The sequence below is a fragment of the Ostrea edulis genome, chromosome 2 (assembly GCF_947568905.1).
Source record: "Ostrea edulis chromosome 2, xbOstEdul1.1, whole genome shotgun sequence".
NCBI classification, from domain to species: Eukaryota; Metazoa; Mollusca; class Bivalvia; order Ostreida; family Ostreidae; genus Ostrea; species Ostrea edulis.
The window spans coordinates 57,500,394-57,506,566 of record NC_079165.1 but is presented as its reverse complement, the minus strand read 5'-3'; the positions used below and the strand labels follow the sequence as shown (position 1 = coordinate 57,506,566).

General features: G+C 35.7%; 1 protein-coding gene across 9 annotated transcripts in view; it reads right to left on the bottom strand.

Moving 5' to 3' along the window:
- Positions 1-2,252: 2,252 nt before the first annotated feature.
- The window catches only part of LOC125681968 (uncharacterized), a 46,813-nt gene continuing 42,892 nt past the window's right edge, over positions 2,253-6,173 (bottom strand). For all 9 annotated transcript variants that reach the window (XM_048922270.2, XM_056154546.1, XM_056154547.1 and 6 more), the window contains one exon: positions 2,253-6,173. This exon is cut by the window's right edge and continues 1,104 nt beyond it. The gene's annotated coding sequence lies outside the window, so the exon portion shown is untranslated.

The window sequence follows — 6,173 nt, the reverse complement described above, 5'->3', positions numbered from 1 at the left end:
CGACACACTGATATATATTTAAGATATTTTCGTCAGATACAAGTATCACTCTGAATTCTTTAAAAGTATATGCAATATAAGTTTTGTTTAAGAAGAAGAAAATTTAAAAGAGAAAAATACGTGCCAGAAAATGCTCAGAATGCAGGATTTTGCACCATTTACCACAGAGCTTCTGGGGACCTAGCCCCCCGCCTATTAGGAGTATCCTTTGAAACAGCTTCTTTTTTTTTTTTTATTTCATTGCGAAATCAGATCTGAGTTTGGCGATTAAAATGAATATAACTTCGGAAACTAGTAGTAAATAAACATTTTGATGTATAACAAGAGGCCCATGGGCCACATCGCTTGCCTTGAGTCACCCTGGCCCATATTTAGAGATTTTCCCTATACGGGGGGGGGGGGGGGGGGGGGGGGGGGGGGCATGATTCTTACAAACTTGAGCCTGCACTATGTTGGGAAGCTTTCATGTAAATGTAAACTTTTCTGGCCCAGTGGTTCTTGAGAAGAAAAGATTTTTAAAGATTTTCTTTATGTATTTGTATGTAAAACTTTGATCCCCTATTCTGGCCCCATCCTATCCGTAGGGGTCATGATTTTAACAATATTGAATCTGCACTATGTTAGGAAGCTTTAATGCAAATGTAAACTTTTCTGGCCCAGTGGTTCTTGAGAAGATTTTTAAAATTTTTCCATATATATATAATCTTCGCATGTAAAATTTTGATCCCCTATTGTGGCCCCAACCTATTCCCGAGGGGTCATGGTTTTAACAAACTTGAATCTGCACTATGTCAGGAAGCTTTCTTGTAAATTTCAGCTCCTCTGGTTCTTGAGAAGATTTTTAAATGACCCCAGCCTATTTTTGTGATTATCTCCCCTTTGACCGTTCATTTGAACAAACTTGAAAACCCTTCACCCAATGATGCTTTTTGCCAAGCTTGGTTGAAATTGGTCAAGTGGTTCTGGAGAAGAAGTTGAAAATGTGAAAAGTTTACAGACGGACAACAGACATTGGGTGATCAGAAAAGCTCACTTGAGCTTTCAGCTCAGGTAAGCTAAAAACTATCACAAGATCTCCCCAAGATGTTATGTACACAACAGGTGTAAACGGGATAGGGGTGGAGAGGTTGTGAAAAGTACCTAAAAGATCAAGGGCTAGGACCCCCCCCCCCCCTTTCACAAATTCCTGGATCCGCCTATGGAAATGTGTCAATTGTTTTCATTTATTCTTCAAAATGTTTTTTGAAATAACTACATACAGTACACTGGAATTAACCTCTTACATAAATACCTAAAGAAAAACCGGAACTTGAATTTGCACTATGTCAAGAATATTTCATGTACATTACCACTTTTCTGGCTCAGAAGTTCTCGAGAAGATTTTTCCTATATATTTGCATGTAAAACTTTGATCCCCTATTGTGGCCCCACTTTAACACCGGGGGCCATGATTTGAACAAGTTTGAATCTGCACTATGTTAGGAAGCTTTCATATAAATTTCCACTTTTCTGGCCCAGTGGTTCTCGTCGAGATTTTTAATAACCCAAGTTGAACCTATTTTTGCATGTTTGTGATGAAAGGTGAAGATAACGAACAGTGATTAATCTCGTAACTCCTATAAGCAATGCAAAATAGAGTTTGGCAAACACGGACCCCTGAATATACCAGAGGTATCAGGTGCCTAGGAGAAGTAAGCATCCCACGTCGACCTGTCACACTCGCCATGAGCCCAATATCCAGATCAGGCAAATCAAGTTATCCGTAGTCAAAATCAGAGTGCCAAGAATGGCCTAACAATTGGTATGAAACGGACAGCATTTGACCCAATGAAAGGTTGTATTGGAAAACTACTGTGATACCTTTCCTTAGAAGGGGCATGGCCCTTCATTTGAAAAAAACTTTCACCTTCACCTAGGGATGCTTTCTGCAAAGTTTTGGTTGAAATTGGCCCTGGTTCTGGAGAAAATTTTTAAAATATATCAGTGTATCTCCAATATTAACTCCCCTTGGAGAAGGGCGTTACCATTCATTTGAACAAACTTGAATCCCTGTTAACTAAGCATAATTTATGCCAAGTTTGGTTGAAATTGGCCCAGTGTTTCTGGAGAAGTTGAAAATGTGTAATTTTTTTTTTTACAGACATACGGACGACGGGTGATCAGCTCAAGTGAACTAAAAACCTTCTTCATATCAATTCAGCCAAAACCTTTACCATGACTTATTTCTTAAAATGATGACAAATAACTCTAAATGTATTTTGATGCAGTTTTAATCATGAAATCATTGTGGTACACTATAAAGAGATAAAATGAAGCCACCAATCTACAATGTACTAGTATATATACTGAAAATGAGACTTATGCCATCAACTCACAGAAGATACTGATTAGATTCTGCATATAATTTTGATGATATTTCTAATGTTCATGGTAATTTAATGTGGCACTTCTTCAACCTTGTACAAAAGCACTGTAGATTTCTTTTATTTTCTAGCTTTTTGTCTTTTAAAGTAACATTTCAATCAGTAGGAGGGTATAAAAAATGTAAAGGTTGACAATTTACTTTTCAATATTGTGTAGACAAAATCTTTCTGATGTGTACCGGTAGCCTGAAAAGAAAATCCGATGTAGATGTTGGATATCTATGCTGCGACCCACAACAATAGGAGGCCCCATTTTGGAATTTATCATTATGTAGTGTTCTGATGTATGACTGGATAAACTGCTGCAATTCCATTAAATGTAATCAGAGAATTTTACTTGTCCAAATCATTTGTTTATACATTTGCTATTATTGTTAAATCACCCTTGTGTGCTCAAATGAAATCGCCAGTGCTGCTTCCTGGACCATAATTGGTGTAACTTGCATTGTGATGTTAGTTTTACAGTTCATTGTAATGTCAATGTTTGACATTGTGATGTGACACAAACTAAAAAATTTTCTTTGACAATAGCACAAAGATAACAGTCATTTGTATTTAAATCTGTTTTTCAATACCCAAGTTGCTTTTAACACTCCTCCCCTTTTGTGTGTCCTTACTGAAAAATGTGGGTCTCTAGGGATACTGTAACACCCCTCCCCTATGTAGGTCTCTAGGGATACTGTAACACCCCCCCCCCTATGTGGGTCTCGAGGGATACTTTAACACCCCCCCCCCTATGTGGGTCTCTAGGGATACTTTAACCCCCCCCCCCCCTATGTGGGTCTCTAGGGATACTTTAACACACCCCCTATGTGAGTCTCTAGGGATACTGTAACACCCCTCCCCCCTATGTGGGTCTCTAGGGATACTTTAACACCCCCCTATGTGAGTCTCTAGGGATACTGTAACACCCCTCCCCCCTATGTGGGTCTCTAGGGATACTGTAACACCCCTCCCCTATGTAGGTCTCTAGGGATACTGTAACACCCCTCCCCTATTGTGTGTCCTTACTGAAACATGTGGGTCTCTGGGGATGCTTTGTAAAAAATATGGAATGAAAATACACCAACATGAAATTAACTTAAAACACTGCTGAAGAGCAAAAAGGACCTTATTAGTTTCGGTACACATACTGTACAGTACTTGATGTAGTACGTTTTACAAAATGTAAATTCAAATCAGTGTACAATAAGTTATATTCACACTTCATGGGTACTACACTGCCAAATGCTAAACTTGCCAAAATTACACTTCATACAGTATAAAATATATGCAATAACTTGTTTGGATTACATAAACAATTTCATGATTACAAACTCTTATGATATCAACAGATGGCAAAACAATGCATTGTAGGAGTAATGGTAGAACTATGTACAATATAGAAGATGAACTGAAATCCGTAATCAAGAGTGCCACTGTTTACCTTGGTTTAATGATGCAGTTTTGTCATTTGTTTTTATAATTGATAAATACGATTAAACTACACTGTATATACTTTATCACCAATTCACGTCAGCATGGCATTGCTTTGAAATGTGACAAAAGGCATCATAGCTGCTGTTAAAATTTGCCAAATATTCTTTGATTAAAGCTATCAAAATAACCACTCGGGAGACCTAACAAAATTGAAATTCACAAAACATCATAGCTTGTAAGAATTGCTCGCAAAATTCAACAAAATAAATATTTGCCGTATCATCAAGATGCGACATAAAAATAATGAAGGATATAAAACAATGCAACAAATTGCATTGTATTATGTTTTCTACATGTAGCTCATGACACATAAAATTGAAAACAAGAAAGTCTCAGAAACAAGTACCCCCCCCCCCCCCCCCGGTGCAAAACTGAAAACGGTTATAACTATGTTGTATTATTTAATTGATAGTAGTACCAGAACAATTGAGTGGACAATATCTCCCTATGCATGGGTAGATTGACCATGTGACCTCAAAATCAATAGGGGTCATCTACTCCTTAGGATGTACCAGTGTACCAAGTTTGGTGTCAAATGATTCTTAAAATAATAGAGGAAACAATATATTACTATGTCCATTTTGACCCTTGACCATGTGAACCCAAAATAAATATGTTCATCTACTCCTTACGATATCCAGAAGTTTGATGTCCGTCAAGGAAAGGGTTCTCAAGATATTGAGCGGACATGTCCAGAGTGGATTGACCCTTGAACGCAAAATCAATAGGGGTCATTTACTCGGTAAGATGTCAAGCAAACGGTTCTTATGACATTAAGCAGACAAGACTTGGTCTACAGACCAACGGACAGGTGTAAATCAACACACCCCCTCCTTTTTAAAGGGGGGCATAATAACAAGAAACTTTTCCATATGCAGTCTACTATGGATATATTGAAATTCTGGGGACCAACCTGAATTGCTAATTATACCCGAAGTTCAATATTACCAATATAAATAATGTTATTGAGGATTTATTTTTACTTCAATATACCAGATAATCAATATAAATGACTTCAATATAAGTGGAGTAGACTGTACATGTTGAATTAGGTACACACGATTAGATCGCACCACAGTCAGAAATAAAAGTTTGTTATTGAAGCATTTCTATCAAATGATTAATATACAAGCATATATACATACATGTGTTTGAACTGAGAGATTACTTGACAAAGAAATATTCTCTTGATCTTCAATTATTGGGATTACTATTCATAATTTAAATTCATGAAAAAACTTCAAATTGTCTATTGGGAAATCTTCGCCACATCATTATTTATGCCAAATGAACTGAAAAATGGTTTCATTAGCCCAAAGCTACTTAATGTAACTCCATACTCACATTATCTGATAAAAGTATAGAAAGAATATCTATTTCCATTTTATATAGTTAAGGAGGTACTCTACATCGTCATAATGGCTGACTTCCTTTTAAAACATGGATGAAAATATGAATATCAGCAATATTTGTCTATTCATTAAAAAAATTCTCACTTGGCCGAGTAGCTCAGTAGGTTAGCACGTCGACTGCTGAACTGTAGATCGCGTGTTCGAGTCCAGCAGGGTTTTTAAATTTTTCTCAGATTGCTTTCAACTAAAACTATTTTTTGACTGAGTAAAACAGTAAATTGAAAGTTTTCAATTTCAAAATATCGTTGTATATATTTTCATCCATATCAAATTTCTCTCCTTAAAACTAATAAATTATCAAATAAAATATACAATCATCACACCTTTAAAGATGCGAGACATACATCAATAGAATCATACAACAACGTTGGAAAATTGCAACTTAAACAGCATTATCAAAATTTCACAAAAACTGACTAAAACAATAAAATAGTATTCATAACAATTTCATGAAATTGTTTCTTTACAAAAATATACAAAATGTCTGTGAAAAAGAAAAGAAATCTATTGCATAATGGACTTGATAAAGAAATCAATAAAAACAGAGTATTTGCCCTTGGATTCAATATTTTGAAACATATCATCGATTATTCATATTTTGAAATACATTGTGTTTAATAAGATTATTTACAACAACGATCAGAAAAGATTCCAATAAAATTCATGTTCCTACCATGCATAAATCTAAATAAATCATTGATTTTGCCAAATATTATGATGTCACGAGGATGGAATTACTTTAAGAGTAATAAGTACAGGTACATTCAGCTAAATATAAATAAGGATAGGGGCAAAAATAAATGGTCAAAATTATTCTCGTATACAGCATTAACATTTCTTTTTTTTCGCAATCTACACT